The 22,793-nt window shown below is 43.5% G+C and overlaps 1 protein-coding gene across 2 annotated transcripts in view; it reads left to right on the plus strand.

Moving 5' to 3' along the window:
* Positions 1–22,793, plus strand: part of LRP8 (LDL receptor related protein 8) — a 278,497-nt gene that overhangs the window by 203,555 nt on the left and 52,149 nt on the right. The window lies entirely within an intron of this gene.

Raw genomic sequence — 22,793 nt, forward strand, 5'->3', positions numbered from 1 at the left:
GCATTTTGGGATGTATACGTAGGGGCATTGCCAGCAGATCGAGAGACATGATCGTTCCCCTCTATTCGACATTGGTGAGGCCTCATCTGGAGTACTGTGTCCAGTTTTGGCCCCCACCCTACAAGAAGGATGTGGAAAAATTGGAAAGAGTCCAGTGGAGGGCAACCAAAATGATTAGGGGACTGGAACACATGACTTATGAGGAGAGGCTGAGGGAACTGGGATTGTTTAGTCTGCAGAAGAGAAGAATGAGGGGGGATTTGATAGCTGCTTTCAACTACCTGAAAGGGGGTTCCAAAAGAGGATGGATCTAGACTGTTCTCAATGGTAGCTGATGACAGAACAAGGAGACTGATGACAGTCTCAAGTTGCAGTGGGGGAGGTTTAGGTTGGATATTAGGAAAAACTTTTTCACTAGGAGGGTGGTGAAACACTGGAATGTGTTACCGAGGGAGGTGGTGGAATCTCCTTCCTTGGATATATTTAAGGTCAAGCTTGAGAAAGCCCTGGCTGGGATGATTTAGTTGGGGATCGGTCCTGCGTTGAGCAGGGGGTTGGACTAGATGACCTCCTGAGATCCCTTCCAACCCTGATATTCTATGGTTCTATGAGTCCCCTGCTGCAGCTGCCTCTCTGGCCGGAGCTGCTGTCACAGACCACGGCAGCCTTTTGCACCCTAACCCGGCAGCTCTGCACTTGACAGCTTGGCTACTGTATGGCAAAGTGTGAACGAATGGGCACGCTCAGCCCGTGTTCAGCAGGTCTTGCTGGGTAGCAGGAAACCCTCCACCATAGCGACTTACCTGGCTGAATGGAAAAGGTTCATGTGCTGGGCCTAGGAATGGCGTATCCAGGCCTAGCAGGCCCTGCTGGAGGAAATCCTGGATTATTTATTGCACCTCAAACTCCAGGGTTTGTCCCTATCATCAATCATGGTTCACCTGGCCGCTATCTTGGCTTTCCATCCTCCATTCCAAGGCAGGTCGATCTTTGCTCACAACATGACAGCACGTTTTTTGAAAGCTCTGCCTGCACGTCCAGGATCCCATCCCTCCCTGGAACCTGAATCTTGTGTTGTTGAGGCTGATGGGGCCTCCCTTTGAGCCTCTGGCTTCCTGCTGTCTCCTGCTTCTCTCCTGGAAGGTTTCATTCCTGGTCATGATAACGTTGGCCTGCAGGGTGTCCAAGATCAGAGCACTTACTTTGAAGCCACTCTATACGGTCTTCTACAAGGATAAGCTCAGCTGCAACCACACCCAGCATTTCTGCCCAAGGTCGTTTTCTAGTTTCATACTGGCCAGGACATATACTTACCCGTCTTCTTTCCAAAGCCTCATGCGTCAGATGAGGAGTGCAGGCTACCACCCTGGACGTCAGGAGGGCACTGGCCTTCTACATAGATAGAACGAAGCCGTTATGTAAGTCAACACAGTTGTTCCTTGTGGTGGCAGACAAAATGAAAGGTCGCCCAGTGTCTGCTCAGAGGATTTTGTCCTGGATCATAGCCTGCATCTGCTACTGCTATGAGCGGGCGAAGGTGCCTCTGCCAGCTATCATGACAGCACATTCGACTAGGTCATCAGCTGCCTTCCTGGCACAGGTACCAATCCAGGAGATCTGTAGGGCGGCTACCTGGTCATCTGTCCACACATTTGCTCGAGGTGACGCTGGCTTTGGCAGAGCACTGCTGCAAGCTGCAAGATCGTGAACTCTGAGCCCACCTGCATTGATACTGCTTGAGTCACCTAGAAGGGAATTGACTTGAGCAAGCACTCAAAGAAGAAAAAATGGTTACCTACCTTTCATAACTGTTGTTCTTCGAGATGTGTTGCTCATGTCCATTCCATTACCCTCCCTCCTGCTCCTCTGTCAGAGTTGCCGTCAAGAAGGAACTGAGGGGGCGTAGGGCCGGTGGCGCTTGGTATGCCAACGCATGAGCTCAGCACTCAAGGGGGCGCCACACCCAACCGTATGACTACTGCTAAGGCAAAAATCTCCGATGACCATGTATGTGGGCGCGCACACACCTGGAATGGACATGTGGAACACATCTCGGAGAACAGCAGTTTCAAAAGGTAGGTAACCTTTTTTTTAGTGGATTGTATTCATAAACTAAACATACCGAAATGAGCCATTAAATAAATGAATTTAGCCCAGTACCGTTTTTGATCATTCTTTTCATTGTTGCAGATTCAAAAGAACAGCAGTAGCATAGTCACATAGAAAGGCTTGACACGGCTCACCAAACTGATCTATAAGTATAAATTACATTCTCGTGACACATTTTTCAAAAAGCCTAGTCCCATCGTCTGCACTGCCCCTCCGTTCAGACTAAGGGGGTGTGAATAGCAGTGCACACCAAAGTGCTGAGCTACTCCCCCGTGTGGATGCTGTGGACACAAACTTAAAAGGTCCCAAGTTCACACTAATGTAGTCTCTGGTGTGCACAGCTATTCACACCCCCCTTCGTCTGAACTGCAAGGCAGTGTAGAGATGCCCTTAGAAGCTTAAGTCACATTGACTTTCACTGAGACTTAGGCTCCAAAGTGCCTGCCTCACTTTTGAAAATGTGACTTAGGCTTTTTAAAATTTTTTTACCCATTGTCTATATGTATGTCTCAATATAAATTTCCATAAAAGTACATACTAAATGCATCTTTCTTTTGCGCTGAAAAGAAATTTGGATTAGAGGATGTTTCAGCTCCACATCAGAACTACTTATTTCTTGAAAAGGTGATTTTTTTTGAGTGCTGAATTAATGATCTTAAAACAATGTTAGGACTAAAACCTGCAACCCTCACTTTAGTTGCACTACTTACGCAAACAAGGATTGCAGTATTGAGTCCATTTTTAATAGAAAGCTGTTTTAAATAGCTTTTATTTAACTTCATTTTTTCAATGCTCAGAAGTAACTCCTAAAAAGGTAGTAAACTGTGTTCTAAGTATCACTTTATTTCAGGTTAATTATGCTATTAATACGGATTTAGAAACTTCTGAGAATTTCCTTTCTGGGCATTTCAGTTGATGTATCCATTGTTATCTTCAGCTTGTTCCATGCACATGTGAATTTTTAACATGGAAATTACTCTGAGGACAAATTTTATCGTCTTCTGAAGCTATTAAGTAGCCTGTGTGAACCACATTAGTGGCTTTTGGCCAGTTCTCTGTGGACAGGTGTCCACACCACAAAACAGCCCCCAGTGTTATGGATGCTAATTGGCAGCCACAGTGGAGAGAGGCCAAGGACCGAGCAGAAATGTAGGGTGAGCTGCTCTCTCAGTCTACGACTGGGCTGAGGCACACTGGTAGGAAAGTATTTCTACTGTTTCACCTTTCCTGTGCATTAAAACAAATAAAAGGCTTTCAGTCTCCAGACCTGTCAGTCCAGCACTTTTCACATGAATTAAATTCACTTTTAAATAAAGCAGATGGAATGGAAAGTACTGAAATGCTGTAAAGAAGGCACTTTAGGTGTGGTTGTTTATCAAATTAAGGATTTTTTTCTCCTGGACGAGGACAAATGTGTTGTCTTTCGTATTAAACTCTGAGTACTTGTGGAGGATTGATAGCAATCCTCTCTTTTGTCCAAATCTGATAAACCTCACTAAGCTTGTCTACTGATATTCTGTTAACATTCCCGTTTCTTCTCTATTTAGAATCTTTCTTTATCCCTTTTCTCTTATCTCTTCAGTATGCTTCATCTTGATGTTTTTTTTAAAAGTATATTTCTAAGTCAAAATCTCTTTTCTATGCTGACTTTGTTGTTGTTGTTTGTTTAAATGAAGCTTCATCCACAACTGTCAACTGCAGCCTCTCAAAGCAGAGCTCCCTGTCATACCAAAGGCTGCTCCTTTCACAGAGCCAGAAAACATGTTGAAATAAAAATATAACATAGTTCTCTGTATAAATGTTTGGATGGGAAGTTTAGTTGTGTGCGGAGTAATTTCCATCTTGAGAGCTTGCACATGCTGTAAACAAGCTGAAGGTGACTAGGGACTGCAACTGAAATGTCCAAACCCCTAGCTGTTTCTAAATTCATATTAATAGCATTCTTATTCTGAGCTAATGTGACACTTTGGAACATTTTAACTAGGGCCATTCCCATCTATTGATTGGAATAACTGGCTTTAATATTATCATCCTGCAGAAGAGCTTATGCTGAATGTGGAAGTTATGAATGTCATTTCGGCCTGTACTTCTGCTATTATATTATTGTGCAGTGCTGATCGTATTACACTGGCAGCTAGAGGTCAAGGCAGGATCAGGCGTAACTCCAGACAGACATAGTGCTAGGGCTGTACAAGTGCAGAGTTGAAGGATTCAGAGTAGCAGCCATGTTAGTCTGTATCCACAAAAAGAAAAGGAGTACTTGTGTCACCTTCTGTTCTGCCGGGAACAGAAAAGGAATGGAGTCTTAGAACTTAGTAAGTAATGTAGCTAGAGATGTGTTAGGTTTCTGTTTTGTTTAAATGGCTGGTAAAATAGCTGTGCTGAATGGAATGTATATTTCTGTTTTTGTGTCTTTTTGTAACTTAAGGTTTTGCCTAGAGGGAATCTCTATGTTTTGAATCTAATTACCCTGTAAGGTATTCACCATCCTGATTTTACAGAGGTGATTCTTTTACTTTTTCTTTCATTTAAATTCTTCTTTTAAGAACCTGATTGCTTTTTTCATTGTTCTTAAGATCCAAGGGTTTGGGTCTGTGTTCACCTATGCAAATTGGTGAGGATTTTTATCAAGCCTTCCCCAGGAAAGGGGGTGTCGGGCTTGGGGGGATATTTTGAGGAAAAAGATGTCTCCAAGTGGGCTCTTTCCCTGTTCTTTGTTTAACATGCTCGGTGGTGGCAGCATAAGGTCCAAGGACAAAAGGTAAAAGTTTGTACCTTGGGGAAGTTTTTAACCTAAGCTGGTAAGAATAAGCTCAGGGGGTCTTTCATGCGGGTCCCCACATCTGTACCCTAGAGTTCAGAGTGGGGAAGGAACCTTGACCATTTGTTAGTCTCTAAGGTGTCACAAGTACTCATTTTCTTTTTTAGAGTTGAAGGATAATCCCTGTCCCAACAAGCTCTCTGGCTAATTTAAGGCAGAACATCAGAGTGAGTAGAACAAAGAGTAGGAAAGAGCAGGGGAGAGAGGACCAAGGAAATGGTATTTGTGTGGCACAGAAAGTAAGAAGTTATCCCTCCCCACATGTCAGTACAGGCATTGGTGAGGCTCAGCTGAGCAGGCTCAAAGAGAAGAGTGAAGTCCAGAACTCAGTGGCAACAACAAATAATATGGCAACAAATCACAGGCTCTGGTTCATAAAGGTTACAAGTTTTATAGCAGAGATTTTTAGATGCTCATTCTACAGTCAGCTCATGGACACATTCTCAGTGCATTGTTATGTCACATAACTGGAGAACAAATGATACATCACATACTCCTCTTTCGCCTTTAGTCATGCATAAAAGACTATTACAGAATGTTGGCAAAATGTAAGGCTTTTAGGGCTAGATCCACAAAAGGAAACTTAAACTCAGCCTGGCAATGCCTAATGTGTGGGTTCCCTGCCACTCAGTGGAATCCACAGCCTTGAGTTAGGTACCCAGACTCTGTAGGCAATGCATGGGGAGTTAGGCTCCTAAGAATGGGATTCACAAAAGCCAGCAAGATGAGTAGGGAACCACCTAAGCTAGCCAATAGAAGATGCTGGGGGGGAAGAGGAGCTAAGCCCCACCCCACAAAAGTAGTTAGAAGCACCTCCTATTAGGTGCCTGTAACACCGACAGACTGCAGTCATTGGCGGGTGGGATCGAACCTGGGGCCTCTGGAGCTTAGTGAATAAGCCTCTACTACATGAGCTAAAAGCCATATGGCTCTTAACTAAGGCTGTAGAGCAGACTCATTAATCTGTTTCTCTCTCTAAGTCAGGGGTGGGCAAACTTTTTGGCCCGAGGGCCACATCGGGGTGCGAAACTATGGAGGGCCGGGTAGAGAAGGCTGTGTCCCCCAAACAGCCTGGCCCCCGCCTCCTATACATCCCCTCCCACTTCCCACCTCAGAACCCCTGACCCATCCAACCCCCTCTGCTCCTTGTCCCCTGACTGCCCCCTCCTGGGACCCCCCGCCCCGAACCGCCCCCCCCCAGGAACCCACCCCCTATCCAACCCCCTCAGCTCCCTGTCCCCTGACAGCCCCAACCTATCCATACCCCTGCCCCCTGACAGGCCCCGCCAGGAGTCCCACACCCTATCCAACCCCACCTGTTCCCTGACCCCTGACAGCTCCAGAACCTCCGCCCCATCCAACCGCCCCCTGTTCCCTGTCCCCGACTGCTGCCTGGGACCCCCGCCCCTAACCGCCCCCTGCACCCCTACCCAAACTTGCACTGCCCCCTTACCATGCCGCTCAGAGTGGCAGGCGCTTGCAGCCCCGCTGCCTGTGCGGCGGCATAGCTGCTTGGGAGGGGGGCAGCAGGGGAAGGGCCGGGGGCAAGCCTCCTGGGCCAGGAGCTCAGGGGCCGGGCAGGACGGTCCCACGGGACAGATGTGGCCCGGGGGCCATAGTTTGCCCACCTCTGCTCTAAGTGGTCTCGGTGCTACTTGATGGGACAGAACACCACACCCAGAAGGTGTGTGGGTTACATACTTCCCCTAGCCAAGGCAGTGCGTCCCAAGCTTCAGAGACTTTCCAGTTGAAATCCTGGACGAGCCCCCAGTTGTAACGCTGACAGACCCCGGTTGTCGACAGGGAGGATTGAACCTGGGGCCTCTGGAGCTAAATGCATGAGCCTCTACTGCATGAGCTAAAAGCCATAGGCCTCTCTCTGTCTTTCCCTCCCACCCACCCACTAGATGGGATAGAACACCACACCCAGGAGGTGTGTGAGTTACACTTCCCTCCACTAAGGATTCAGAGCCATGAATTCTCTCCTCGAGTTAGGGCTGACCTGGCTTATGGGCATTTCTCACAAAACACAGAGGAGGTGGTGGTGGTGTCTACCAGGGGACTGCCCTGGTGCAAACAGTACTATGCTGAGTAGTCTTATAGGGTTTTGCCAAGTGTATAGGTCTGTGGGAAACTTGTAGTGTGGGCCATGCCATCACACACCCTGTAGGATTCAATCACAGGCTTTGGCAGCCTACCAGTTCTTCATCTTCTAACTGTCATCAAGTGTGATCAGAAGTAAATGTCAATAAGACTAGCACCCAGGAGAGCCTTGCTGCAGAGAGAAAGATGCCACTGGGAGGGTCGTGCAGGCTGCCCATGTAAATTGCTTGTGATCTCTGCTTTGGGTCAAGTTTCTGACCACCTGTTAGCAGGTAGCACACTCTCCACACATCTGGCCATGAATGCAGGTAGGCTGGAGCACGTGTTGGCACAATATGTGAATGGTGAGTCAAGACCATCAAAAAGTCTGTCTCCTGATTTTCCTGCCCTGTCCAATTTGTGAGCAGGCAGGCATCATGTCCTACGAACAAATGGTCATGCATATAGGCAGCCCAGGGAGCATTAATTGGCATGAAATATGAGTCCTGAGTGCAGTGTTCCTGGTCAGAAACATCAGCAGGGCTATTCTACCTGCGCTGTCTACACCTAGGGTTAACAGTATGGACCACTGCTAATCCCAGTCAGAACTGGATTAACCTACTAAAAAACTGCTTCCACAGCTAGGCAAGACTATTTGTGTGAGTCTGTTAGGCACAAATTGCTGCAAGGGACAGAGAGATAGTCACTTCTGTGAGGAATCCACCTCCCTCCTGTAGCACTCCTTGGAAGACCTATACAAAATGAGCAATAACAAGCTTCTGCTTTTATTGGTGAGATATGTTAATAATAAAACAACTTTGTAATGGTGAGATCTGTCAGCCTGCGGAATAATCTTGAAAGAAGCAGTGCAAGGCTCCATGATATGAATCATTCAAACTACAGTGGATAAAGTGCCCGTGATTGTGGGTCCAGATTTGTGCCAACAAAGACGGCCGCTGTACCTGGGATTAATTGTGGGTATAAATCCCAGTGCTGAGGTGGCTAAGTACCTGAGTGTATGTGCAGATCATGAATATAGCAGTCTAAGTGGTAGAATTTAAACCCACAGTTAATTCTGGGTTAACAATTTTTGAAATTGCAAACTGCACCTTCATAAATGCACTTTCCCACCACAAACTCAGGAGATGAACAGGGAACCACCTAAACTAGCCAATAGCCTTTCTTGAGAATGAAGCACACTGAAATTCTTTTCTCTCCAGGGTACTGTAATTAAAGCCTCAACTTAGGATCAATGTAGACGTTAACCACTTGCACTGGGGATGTTACATCCATGGCTGGCTTATATTACTGACTAGCACTTTGTAAGCCCCTCTTTGATGCCCCTTTTAAGCTAAAGCCCATAATGGAATGGGGTTGTATGAAAAAAAGAACATGCAGCAGCAGGAGCCCTAAGAGGAATTCTGAATAACTTTTGAATGGGAGCTCTGCCACCCTCTATAAGGTATAGGGGTGCACCTCTCCTCCTATGCCACTACCACCCGTACTGACTCAGCTCCGCTGGATGGCTCAAAGACCTCTTCCCTCTCCTTCTGAGTCTAGTTTCACCAGCAGCCTGAGCTGGGGCCTGTCGTTATACTCGGGACTGAAATTGTGACGAACATGTGTGCAGGGGTGCAAAGGGGCAGGAAGGCCCCTTGTACTGTGTTCCTTCCTCCGTGGACCAGCCACAATCTGACAGGTTCTGCCAGTGCAGTCATTACTATTGTAATAGGATATTTTCCAGTAATTTAAGCGTACTTCCAAGACACACCCATCTGTGGTCCAGGGGAATCTGTGCACTTAATGGATACATCCTCTCTCATTGATCCCTTTGATTAGTTGTCTAAGGGAACATTTTTATCAGACAGACATGGAAAGGACCAGGGGCTCTGTCAGGGTTCCTTCCCCACTCTGAACTCTAGGGTACAGATGTGGGGACCCGCATGAAAGACCCCCTAAGCTTATTCTTACGAGCTTAGGTTAAAAACTTCCCCAAGTTACAAACTTTGCCTTGTCCTTGGACCGTTTGCTGTCACCACCAAGCATTTTAAACAAAGAACAGGGAAAGAGACCACTTGGAGACATCTTTCCCCAAAATATCCCCCCAAGCCCTACACCGCTTTCCTGGGGAAGGCTTGATAATAATCCTCACCAATTTGTACAGGTGAACACAGACCCGAATCCTTGGACCTTAAGAACAATGAAAAATCAATCAGGTTCTTAAAAGAAGAATTTTAATTAAAGAAAAGGTAAAAGAATCACCTCTGTAGAATCAGGATGGAAAATACTTTACAGGGTATTCCGATTCAAAACACAGAGGATCCCCCCTTTAAACTTACAGAAAACAAGAATAAACCTCCCTCTTAACATAGGGAAAATTCACATAAAACAAAAGATAAACTAATCCGCCTTGCCTGTCTTACCTATATTGGTTGCAATATTGGAGACTTGGATTAGGATGGGTTGGAGAAGATGGATTTCTGTTTGGCCTCTCTCAGACCAAAGAGAAAACACATAAAGAGCACAAACAAAAGCCTTTCCCCCCCAAAGATTTGAAAGTATCTTGTTCCCTTATTGGTCCTTTGGGTCAGGTGCCAGCCAGGTTAGCTGAGCTTCTTAACCCTTTACAGGTAACAGGATGTTGCTTCTTGCCAGGAGGGATTTTATAGCACTGTATATAGAAAGGTGGTTACCCTTCCCTTTATATTTATGACAGGCTGTCACAGAAATCTCTTACATGAACGGTCTTGAGTTGTTTAAACTGAAAATTTCTTTTACTAAAACTAAAAACAAAGAGATGAAATTGCGGGAGGTCTCCCTCTGTCACAGCACATGTCCTCTCCCCCTCTTTTTCTCTGTGTGTATCCCTCTTCTTTCCCTTCCCTCATCTGACACACAGGTTTTTGCCCCAAAAGGGACTGCTGTATTTGCCTTTTCAGTGTTGTATAAAACCCATGTACATGCCATGACTAAGTGGCAGTAACAACACTGTATATTTCTATAGTGCCCTTTTAATCTGAGGGTCACTCACTGAGTAATTCAAACCCTCAAGGCCCTGCTGACGTCTGGTCATTACTTGCCTCTGATGCACTGCTCACTCTGCCAGGTCAGCTCACGTTCTAGTACCCCTGGGCTCCTGCTCCCACAAGTAACTCCTGGCCAAATCCTCCATAAGTGCAAATGGACAAAACTCCCTTGAAGTCAATCAAGTTGTGCCCATTTACACCAGTAGAGAACTGTTTTTTCTTCTTTGGGTGATGGTCCCTATAGTATTCCCCTATGGGTTACGTGTGTGCACCATGCCCTCGGAGCTGGAGAATTTAAAAGTAGTATCTGTTGGTCCGTGCATGCCCCCTGTTTTGGAAATTCCTCTTTGACCCTGTTTGCCTGCTCACTTCACTTTCCTCCTCCAAGTCCTTTCTCTAAGGTTTGGTAAATGTTAATTTCAGCTGACACACTGAAATCGACGAAAAAAATCCATCACTATTGGTAAGAGCAAGTATAGCCTTCCCCTGCACTTTGTGCCTGTAGGGATTGGCTCAGCCCAGGCCAGTGGTCTCCACTCTGCCTTCTTCCCTGCATGTTGCATCTGCAGGGATCCAGTGTCGTCAGCAGGGCAAGGAGCTCTTTGGGGCTCTGTTGTCACGGCCCCAGTCCCTCATGCGAAAGCCAGGAGCATGGGGGCTGTCCATGGGCAGGAACCATTCAGTGGTGGGGTGTCCTCCCCTGTGGCTGAGAGCTCATTCTCCTTGCACACCTGGCCAGGGAATTTCTGCTTTGCTGGACCGGGCCCGCAGCTTCTCCTGCACCTTGCCTAAGAGTGTCTTAGGCCCCTCGTATGTGCAGGGAACCCCTTGCAGCCTTGCTGTCAGTGCTGGGAATCCCCTGCTGTTAGCGCTGCTTTAACCCCGACCCCCCTTTAATTTTCCATGGCTGTAAAAATTATAATAGTTAAAAATAAAAAAATCTATCTTAATCATTGAAATTGAAAAAAAGGATAAACCAGATTCCACCAAGCCTTGTTATCGCTATGAATTCTGTTCTTTGCCTTCATTAATTAGCTACATGCACTGCTTGCTGTTCAGTCATATGCAATTCAGAGAAAATCAAACACACAGGACCAAATTCTGCTCTGAATTACCCCATTGATTTTAGTAAAATTGTACTCATCCAAATGGAATAAGTATGTGCCCAGTGTCCCATTCTTAATTATTTCAATGTGTGATGAAAAAATGTATTTCTTGCAAAAATCTTGCTACTGTGGGAAAATAGCTATATGCTGGGTGCACTTGTATTGGTGGAAAAATCTAATATTATCCCCAGGAATGGAAAGAAAGTGATTGTAGGTTTAACAAATGAAAGTCCTTCATAAATAAGATTAAGTAGGAAAGCAATGATATCCTCTGGGTTTCACATGATGTTTAATTACTGGACAGCTGGAGGGATTAATGCTTGTGCATTATGCCCAGGCTATCCAGAAGTTAAACATTGTGGACAGCTTTGACTTTATCACTGCTTAAAGTATTAGATCTCCTTCAAAAGCAGTAGAAATTACAGGAAAATCCCCATTGTTCTTTAGGAAATATCTCATTCCATATTCACATTTGTTTTGAGCTATATAACAACAAGAAAGCAAAAAAATTAACCTGGTGGTTAGTTATAATTGCACCCTTACAGTAAAAATGAGGGTAGTTTCCAGATGAATGTATCAATGTCTATCATAATTAAATGTAAAACCCTACATTAATGCCATGTTAAGGTAGAGATTTTAATTGTACATGTCAAGAAATTCACACTTAGGGCCAGAGCTTTAGCTGTGCCAGAGCTCTGCTCAGTGCAGTTGAAGAGATGTGGGGTCAAAGGTGGCTGTTAAGCAGACTTTGCTTTTTCCTAATGTTGGAGCCAGCGCAGGTGAAATGTACTATTCCACAACTGATGCAGAGTGATGTCCTGCCCACACCCCAAGCAAGCAGAACGTAGTTCCTGGAATCTGACCCTCAGTGTTCCCATAGCAGCCTAAACTTTTCTTCCTTGTGTGCATGCACTCACAACAGGAGCTTTTACTCTAAAATCATGTAATGTATCAGTATGTTCAGTAAATAAAATATTCTTCAAAGGGTACGGAAGAAGGTGCAGTTTAAAGTAAAGGTTCACTGATTAATGTTTTTATACAGTTTTACTGAAGGTGCATTTTTTAAAAAGTGCAGTTCTTTCCACTGGCATTATATTGTCGTGCTTGCTGAAAAAAATACAATTTTACGCAGGGTTGTAGGAGCTTGTTATGAAATACTTTATTTTAATGCAAAGGAACAAAATTAAGATTATTATGGGACAGAGTTAAGATTGCTTTCAGATGTTTGGATAATTAAAATATAAACTTTAGGATTCCCTTAATGTATATTTTACATTATTTACACTTAAACAGTGGACATATCCTGAAATCATAGATGCATAAACAATCATCTTGAGTGCTACAGAAAGATCCTGCCCTGCTGCTGGAGTGGGAGAAGTTGCCTCTTCCTTTTCTACACCACTGCAACAGAGGGCAGAATTTAGCCCAGAGCTGGCTCACTACGTACTCCCCCAGTGGCTAGGGTTCATGGATGTAGAAATCCCATATCCAGGCCCCTATCTGTGTCATTCTATAGCTGCCAGCCATACTGCACGTCATGTACCTAGAAGACTTTGGGTGACAGAGGGTCCAGAATTCTGTACCTTTTAATCCCCAAACACAGCTTTCTACTACTTAAACTAAAAGAGAATCTGCTTTAGGTATAGAAGTGAAAGGGCTTACGTTATGATGAGACACATTTGAGCAGATTGGACATGCCTCCCTTTTATGCGCAGTGGTATATATAGTTTGCTCCCTCTAGCCAGTACATTATAGCTCTATGAACTGAGCACGATTTGAAAACGTTATTTCAAAACCAAGTATCTTCAAACATGGCACAGCCCTTTTCCAAGACTATGGCCAGGAAAAGTTTGAAGCCTTAAAAGAAAGTTGTTTTGTGAATTGGCCAAGCACAAAAACATCTGAAAATTTTCTTTGTGGCTGAAAAATGATCTTTTTTTTGCCCTCAGACAATTAAATCAGTTGAATGGATTTTGCTTGCATTTTCTAAAAAAATTCACCTCAGGGCTGAAGTATAGCTGGGAAGGTTCAGTCCACAGTTAGGTTATTTTTTATAAAGTTTAAAGCAATGATTGCACATATGAATGTAGAATTAATGTGTCATCTCACCAATAGTGCTGGTGATATGAACCAAAAATACACTGAGGTGCAGCCCTAGGGTTGCCACCTTTCTAATGGCTGGTAACTGGACCTCTGAGTCCCCGCCCCCTGTCCCACCTCTTCCCCCAAGGCCCTGCCCCTGTTCTGCCTCTTCGCCAAGACCCCTCCCCTGCTCCACCTCTTCCTTCAAGGCCCCGTCCCTTCTCTGCCTCTTCCCCTCAAGGCCCTGCCCCTGTCATTCGCAGTGTCTTCACCTTGCCTGCCACCTGTGGGCTGCGCAGGGCCATGTGACACCACAGGCCACATGAGCAGCCTGGTCCCAGAGGTGGCGGCTGCTGCTGCACTGCCTCCTTCCTTCCGCTTAGGGTTGTCACCTTTTCCACAGATCGAAAAAATTGGACATCAGGGCTTGCCAAATGGCACCTGGACACACAAGCCAAAACCCAGACTGTCCACGTGAAAACTGGACAGGTGGGAACCCTACGCAGCCCTTTATTTCTAAATCCTTTTTATACAAAAACTGTAGAAGTGAAAGGCCAAATCCTAATCCCATTGAAATCAACACCAAAGGGATCTCCATCCCATTAACACCCGTGGGATCACAGCCTTGGCCTAAGAGTGTTTGCTTCCAAGTTTATACCTATATCAGTGTTGATTTGCTTTTATGGAACTTCCCATTTGAATAGCTGTAGTTTCTAGGCCAAATTCTCTAAACATGGTCATAATATTTTACATAGCTATCACGGTGCACCCACCAAGTAGCAGTGCTGCCAGAATTGCAAATAGAGGCCAAGTTGCCCTTTGAAAATTTGGCCTGTGTTTATGGTAGTGGGTTTTTTCTACCCCTACTGCTGCATCTAAAAGGAATCTTTGACTGCCCAGCGAACACAAGCCAACGTGCTTATATTTTATTCCAAACATAAATTGTTAAATTGTCATTGCAGTTTCACTCCACCTTGTTTAGGATCTCAGGTTCTGGTGGAAATGCTGGAGATAACAGCATCATTAGGGTAAATTTTGCACAAGGTTTTGCATGGCAAATTTTAGCTTTCTCCTCATTTGTCTTTTGCTCCAGAGGAGTTAATGATATAGTGTGCTAAATGCTGTGACTATTCAGGTCTAATGGTGCGGTGAACCACTGTAAAAAGAAATATTGGCTCTTATGAAGAATTCCCTTCAAGCAGATGAAATTAATGGAGCTAGAGATTTTTATGGGGCAGTGACCTCACTGCTTGTAGTGTGAACACAGCTTTGTACCTCATTATTCAGCAGAGCTAGACTTCCGGAGCCTGCGTTTCTCTCAGTTGTCATAGCTACTACAAGATTATCTAACTGAAGTCAGGCTTTCCATTTTCAATGTTTTTTTCTTACCTGTTTTGCCCATTGATTCAGAAGCATATCTCTAGGGAAGGGAATGTTGTTTTTCTCCTCTCTGCCTTTCACAGACGTTCCTACAGGGCCACCCAATCAACAAATTGGCTTTTGCCTAAGAATTTGGAAAATAAAATCTATTTTTCCCAGACGGCTTTGAGACATGTGTGAGTAGCTACGCAGTGATTGACAGTAGGTGTTTAGAAGCTACAAGAGGCTGTCGTGTGTTATTGCCGGCAACCATTTTATTTATAGATGTCCAGGAAAGAAACATACTGTAAACATATTATTAATCTCCAGTGTAAGACAATGGGCCAAATTCTTTTCTCATAAATCCATAGTGACTTAGTTGATTTAGTGGAATTACTCTTGTTTTACATGGGTTTAATTGAGAACCAGTTATGACCCAAAGGTGGATCAGTTGGTCCTGGTGGTTGATGTTTGCTTTATCCTTGTGCTTGGGAATTTGAAGGTAGGAAGAGGTAGCATGCACTGCACCACTGACATCTTAATCTGAATTTCTTTTTTTTTTTTTCCTAATCACAATAAAAATGGAGTTTACAAACTCCCTGGGATTAAAGCAGATCTAGCTATAATCTGATAAATTTAATTTGACTAATCTAAAGCTTTTAAGACTCTGCAGAGTTCCTTTCCTGAGTTAAGAGTAGGAAATCAGAAGCAGCATCTTTCTAAAGGGGAAAGATGGAAATTCAGACAAATATTTTTGAGTACTTCTTAACTTATTTCATATTAGCATGTACTGCATAATCAGTGTGAACCTCAGTATAATGGACTAAAGGTCTGACAGCCATACAGTCTGCTTTTCCTGGCAAAACATCTCTGATTTAAATTCCCTAGTGGCAGAGTTAGCCCCTCACCGTGCAAAAGGACCAGTGCAAACAATTCTTATAGCTAGAGGGAGTCCCATGCACTTCAGTAGGACTCTTCATGAGCATAATATTTCCTTTGTGGATCCGTGTGCAGCATCATGGCTTTATTCTGTAATACCTTAGTTGAGTAACTAAAAACAACACAATTTTATGATAGGTATGAATTTGTATGTTAATATCATGGAGCTATTAGTTTAATCGATATTCTCGTATGGTTCTTAGTGATTTGCCAAATCAGTATAATTTGTAAAATTGCCATTTTAACAAACAAGTCATGACTGGAGAATGTGAGTGGGCACATCTCATCCAGGTTCCAATTCCAAGAATAAAAAAAATCCAAACACTTTCTTGCATACATTTCTACTAAAATTATATCTACTACAGAACATCTAAAATTTGATTCAACAGATTACATTCTAAAAGAACATAAAAAGCGTAAAGATAGGTCTTTATCTCTTCACTTGTGGGTATCTCTGCAATTTGAACATAAAACTACACAATGTAAACCTTATGCATCGTAATGCCTTTTTCTCTTTACATTAGAATCACACTTATTTTGATGTGCCTTTCAGTTATTTAACCAGGGAATCTGTGCTGTTTCAGTATTCAGGAGTCTTGTAGCAATTCCCCATTACAGAACAGAACTGAGGACACTGCAAGTTCTTAATAGTAACTTTGCATATGTTAGTGAAAAAGATATTAAAAAAAGGAAGACTTTTCAGGTCTTATGTATATATGGTACTCTTCTGTTCATTAAAGTGCTATGCAATTACTGCTGAATAAAGCACGTGTGTTAATTATACCACCACGAAAATAAAGCCATTTTCAATGAACGCATGAGTCTCTGAAAACTTACTATAGATCAATAACGCATTTTTGCATCAACAATTATTTATCAGCAGTAACTTTGGAGTCTGGTCACACTGTTATAATTAACTAATATTACTCTAATGCAGCTCCAGAGACTGGAAAAAATAGCTTGTTTGTGTTTGTGGAAAGCTGTGTTGCAAAAGAAGCAGACAAATGCAAATATTAATTTGTGAGATTATTTGAAATGGTTTCCCTGGCTCCTTAGCTACATTAATGCTTTGACTAGAATTAGGAATTACCATTTCTTCTGCACGCCTCATCTCTATGGGCTTCTCCATATCAATCACCATAGCAACAGCCACCAATAGTGGTGAGACTGCAATTCTGTTGCATTATTTCCTCTATGGAAGGCCTGTCTTTATTCAGAGGAATTCACTTCAAGGTCATCATTATTTACCTCTCTCTTTTTTGCTGCCCTCCCTAGAGGGTAGCCTTCTGAGGGAAAATGCCCCAAGGAGCATGAATCTTGCTTTGAACAGAGGCACCTGACACATGGCCTCAACGTCTTTGAAAATGTATATTGTCGCTGTTTCCAAGGTAACGGCATCTCTGACCCCTTTGTGGCTTCCTTGAGGGCATCCAGCTTATGTCTCAGGCCTTCAGCCATCACCTTTCTTGAGGCAGAGTCCCACAACACTCTCTCTCTAGAGTGGGGATTTAGGCTGCAGTTCATCCTGCAATTCACTATGACTACCTCAGCAGATCTGACTTTAGTTCAACACCTACATCCATCTTCTCTGTGGGGCAACAACAGGGTTAACAAGTGACCAGCCAGCATTCATAAAGCAAAGTATTATTTATTCAGAAGAAAAGCATTACAGAGAAAATATATTGAAAACAATAAACAGCTTATTATCATGCTTACAGGGTAATGCCTATCTGCCACTTAGGACGTGGGTAGGTTTCAGAATATGTCACGTCCTCTCACAAGGCCTGTCCTTCTTTTCACAGTCTCATGTCTGTTCTTAGACTGTATGAGTGACCGCTCTCCCTATTTTAGGGTGGCCATTTCATACAGTTTTCAGTTCTTTGTTGTCAGGGTCTCTTTTACCAGATCACATGCATTTTGTTTTCATCACACGCAGGAATAGTCCATATTCCTCACTGACTCTTTTTACAGATGTCAACATTTGTTGCATTGCAAAAAAAGTTTCAAAAAGTGAAATTCACCTCATTTTCCACATCATTCAGTAACTCTGAAACTCTTTGTCAATTCACCACAAATTTTGCCAAACAGTTCTTGTCTGGCTGTAAACTACACATGTAATTTCAAGCAAAACGGATTTTTTTGTTGTTTTTTTTTGAGAAACAGGAGGCAAAATCAATTGGGCTTATTATTGAGAAGCTAGTAACAGCCTTCATTAGGGAGTCACTTCTGCAGCTGTATGATGGAGTGTCTTTTTTATTAATGATGGATATTGTCGATTTCACATTTTGTTTTGCATCAAATTAATATTTGAAAATCCACAGTAATTACTCTATAGATTCCTGCCTTATAGAAAAGTTATTATACACAAGACTCGCTTTACCCACATTGAAACACTGCAACTGTTAAGCAGTGCCCAATGACCTTACACTAGTATAGAAAATAAAAGAGAATGCCATATACAAATGAAACCAGATATGGAATTTACACAGACAGAATTCGTATAAATGATGAGGAATTTTTACCAGGACATGAATGTAACTATTCTCTGCTCTTACAAAAAGTGCCATAGAATTGACTTCTACAAAGGCTTCAGTTTTACATCTTATCCGAAAGATGGCACCTCCAACATCCTAGTGCCTACTAGTGTCCTATTGGCTGAATAGTGACTAAGAGAAAAGGGTGCCAATAGTGAGTCACTACGCGTACCACTTCATTGCTTTTAAAACCTGTAGCAGTGAGTCTCAACGCACAGGTCTATAGACTTGGGCCTGTGCTACGGCACTAAAAACAGCTAGTAGACGTTGCAGTTTGGGTTGGAGTTTGGGTACTGAAGCCCAGGGAAGGGGGTGGGTTTTGGAGCCCAAGGTCCAGTCAGAGCTGCAACACTCTTGTCAATCAAAGATTTTCAAGATTTCTACTGGGATCACTTCATATTTTAAAAGATTTTGCATCTGAGACTACAACACTTACTTCTCTGCACTGAAAAAAATGGAAACTAATATTGGTTTTTCTCCCTTTTATACAAAAAAATCTCCTGATAGGGCAGGTACCAAATTAGAGAACATAAACCAATTGCTCAAGTCAAAGGAAAAATAAATGCCATGGTGGGTATTTAATTACTGTTTAATGTTATTTTCTATTGAAATACTTGGGAAGAACTTCTTAGCATATGCGCAAAATGCCTCAGATGGCATGTGACCAGGATTCATCACCGAATTTGGTCTGCTGGTTGGATCATTAGCGGGGCCGGATATTAATGGAGAGTGCGGCATGAACACTGATCCATGAACCCTGGGAAGCTCTGAGATGCTGTAATAATGGGGGCTGCCTAAGTACCCATCAGACTTGGGAAGGATGATGTGTGTGTAAATTGCCTTTCACTTATTCCTCCCACCTTATCTCTCCATGTGCTGTCTATAGTAATTCATAATGCGACCCTTTTCTTGCTCTAAGGGTACTTTATACTAGTGTAAAGCCATGCAAAAGGTCACCATGTGGTTGGCTCCTGTGTGGGTGTAGGAAGAGTGTAAGGAGGTCCTCTCCCCCTGTTTCAGCCCTGTACAAGAGCAAGCCACAGTATGGCTAGAGGGTGCAGACTTTGCTTCTTCCTAGCACACTCCATAAAATCTAGCTCTCTAAAAGTGGCTAGGGAGGGGCAAGGTAGGTTGAAGATGAGACAATAACTCCCTCTTTCCTTTCCTTAAAAGCCAGTGGAGCCAGATGGGTCTGGAATGGGGAGTACTCTCTCTATGGGGGTGCCACTACAGTGCCAATGTGCACTGCCTAGGCAGAGGTCTGGCTGAGGCCTGTGGAAAATGAGTCTGTGGTAACAGTCCAGTCCATAGTAACCTGATGACCACATCACAGGAATCACCACTGTAACTGTCACCACTGTTGCCACTGAAGCGTTGTCTGCACAAGCACATCTGTCAGCACTGATGCAGCTACACGTGCTTCTGGGCCAGGGTTAAAGATGTGCCAGGGCAGCCCTCCCTGTTCAAGGCTGAGGCACAAGGGTGGAGTGGTAGGTGCCTGCTGCCCATGCTTTACCTATTCAGTGGAAAGAGGACTTCAGTCTCTAGTGCTCTCTGGCATCAGCACTGAATTCACATTTTAAAAACAAAATAAAATAATCATAAGCTTGTAAATTAGTAGCTAGGAAATCATAAGCTTCATTGCAGAAGTCCTCAGGGAGGCATGATAGCAAAATTGCTTTTATTCTTTGAGATTTTCGATACATTTAATATTTTAGTGGGGTTTGTGTGTACAGGGGAGGAGGAGCTTTTATATTAATTTGCATTGTCTGTAGGTGACCGACCCCCATTTTCTATGGATACATGTGACCATCTCTAATTTGCACACTTGGCAAATTTCAAAAGGGAGACAGGCAACACATACAAACATAAGAAGGGACAGAGGTGGGAGTAATGAAAACAAGGAAGAAAGATGTGCTTATTACAGCTCAGGGAAGGAAATTAATTCATAGTTGGAGTGTGTAAATTGCTGTAACCCTGCCAAAATATTAGGGATCAAGAGCTTATGTGAACTTTGCTTATTTATTTTTTTCTGAGGTAGCTTTTCTAACATTTATTTTGATGTATTTCCTCAGCTCAGCCTTGATCTGTTACGTTATCTGCATGTAGTCACTGCAGCTCTCATGTTTATCATCTCTCTTCAATCAGATCAGTAAGGCTATAGCTGTGTTACTTCAAGTTAATACTCCACAGTGCCATAACATTACCCATTTGAAATGGCTGCTAGATTACAGAGATGAAGACAGATCGATAAGATTAATAGGTCATTTTGTTTTCAGTTATACAAGTGCCAATTAACCAGAATAGCTAAATATGCATAATTAGAACTTTGGAGAAAGGCAGGTGCCGTGTAAATGTTTGTGAGAGGAAGACAGACATATAAGTAGAAATTGTGCCTATTCTTTTCTTTTAATGAACTCCAGCTCTGCCGTGCAGTTATTTTAGATGCAGTTCCTAGTGTTTAGACATCTCTCCACCTGAGTGTGCTAACAAATCAGGTAGCTAGATGACCAAATGCTGTAATTTTCAGATGCACTTAATTGCAGTTATAAAATTGCATCCAGAAAATTGAAGGTGGAATTGAGATTCCTTTAAAAATCTGCTTCATCACAGCCATAGAATAGCTTGTGGTCTGTGCTCAAAAGTATCCTTCTCCTTTGACTCTTTTTGGAACCTGAATCTTTTTCTTATTGGCAAGACGTCTCTGCCCCATTCTACCACCAACCCCCTAACAAACAAGAATTCATTTGGTGGTTCTAATAATTTGTAATTTTAGTGCACTAGTGATTTGATACCATGGGATTTAAAAATACAAGCATAGGATTTGCCACACTGAATCAAAAAATGGATCCATCAAATTCTGTCTCCATTGGTGCCCAGTGTGAGATGCTACCAAGGAAGGCAAACACCTCTACTTCCTCAAATGGGCTTGTCCTTTTGGCACTTAGGTAGTGGGAGCCAAAATAATGCCCAGACAGGTAGAAAGAAGTTGGGTTTGCTGGGACTGATCCAGGGAGGGAAGGAGGACTTGGGTTTCTTAGGTTTTACTTTAGGGCATATCAAAATAGATCAGATAGGTAGAACACGAGCACTTCAGGGAGTTAGAAACTTCAGCTATGCTCTTTGCCCATACAGCCTGGTAAGTTCATGAGTAAGGTAGTGTATATACTAATAATTCCATTGTGAGCAGTCTGTGCTTATCTTCCTAGGTGAAAAAAACAGAATAGTTCTGTATAACACTGTTAGCGTATGTCTCCACCTTGAGCTGGGGTGTGATTCCCAGCTCACATATAGACTCTCACACACTAGCTCTTGTCAAGTTAGCATGCTTAAAAATAGTAGCATAGCTATGGTAACAGGAGTGCAGCATAGGATAGCTGTGCTGAGTATGGACCCACACCGTTCAGGCAGCTGCACTACGATTTTTAGTGCACTAGCTGGATGAGAGCTTGTGTCAATGTCTGCGTGAGCTGGGAATCAAAGCCCTAGCTCACAGTGTAGACATGGCCTTATTAGATCATTCTCCCAGTGCTCTTGCCACACCCTCAAAGCTGGTACGTAACTCCACGTAGCAGAGATTCTGGTGTCTTCTAGATGCGCTTCCCATGTTATGTCTCAGCTACCAGTGTTATTTCAGCAGTGTGGTTTGTCACAGGAGCTGTGCAGCAGGAGCAATAAGTACTTTTGCTATTGAAGACGAGAGCCTCCTGAGCGACATTAAAAGAAGCATTTTTCAAGACGGATTATTTGATCTAATCTAATTGATAAAAGCCATAATTTTCCGCCGGATCTTCGAAGCTGCTGAAACTGAATTTTTTCCCTTAACAACTGAGTAGATTAGGTACCAATTAAAAGTAGTTATAGGGAACTCTTGCCAGTGGCTGTGTTCTTCTTTTTGCATAAAAGTGACCATTGTTGGGACATCTGAAAGTTTAATTTGAGCAGATTCCTCTGGCTCAGCAGTAAATCAGGCATGCAAAGGAAAAAAGTCTGTTCTCCTTCATAGCTCAAAAAGTCTCATTTGTATGTAAATGCAGAATGGTGACTTCCAGGGGAAATAGTCAGTACCTTGTGAAGGGATTTATCGACATGATTCAGCAGCTAATCTCTGCACGACTCACTGAATATTTACCCTGTGTCTCACTTAATATGTCCAAAACAAGACACTGTGAAATTCTGAAATTTGCTTAGTTTTGGGGGGTGAATTTGGTGAAAGTCATGGAAGTCTGGAACTGATAGCACTGGCTTGAGCTCAGTATAGTGCCATCAGGAGCTATGCAAGCTTGTGTCACACAATTCTGCCATGCATCTGCATCCTAGACTGTAATATCTCTGCTGTTCCATTGCTTATCTCCCAGCATAGCTCTGACCGTGCACTTCAGTCTTAGCTTGCTACACCTTTGCTGTTCTGGTGCTGGGACCACACGCAGTATTGCCGGTGGTCCTTGTTCCTGATCTTCAGTTCCCTGGCACTTCTCTTCAAAGCTCCCCATGCAGTTCTGCCAGTGCTTCTCAGTCTTGACCTTCAGCCCTTCAACTATTCCACTCCTGGGCTCCACGCACAGTTGTGGTGATGATCCTCAGTGATAGCCTACCACAACTCTGGTATTTCAGCCCTGGCTGGACTCCACACACACGCAGCCAATGCACATCACTACTGACTTGGAACACCCTAGCTGTTCCTGGTCTTGACTCCACATAGCCTAGCTAATGTCTTTCACTCCTAGCCTGCTCC

The sequence above is a fragment of the Natator depressus genome, chromosome 8 (genome assembly GCF_965152275.1).
Source record: "Natator depressus isolate rNatDep1 chromosome 8, rNatDep2.hap1, whole genome shotgun sequence".
NCBI lineage: Eukaryota > Metazoa > Chordata > Testudines > Cheloniidae > Natator > Natator depressus.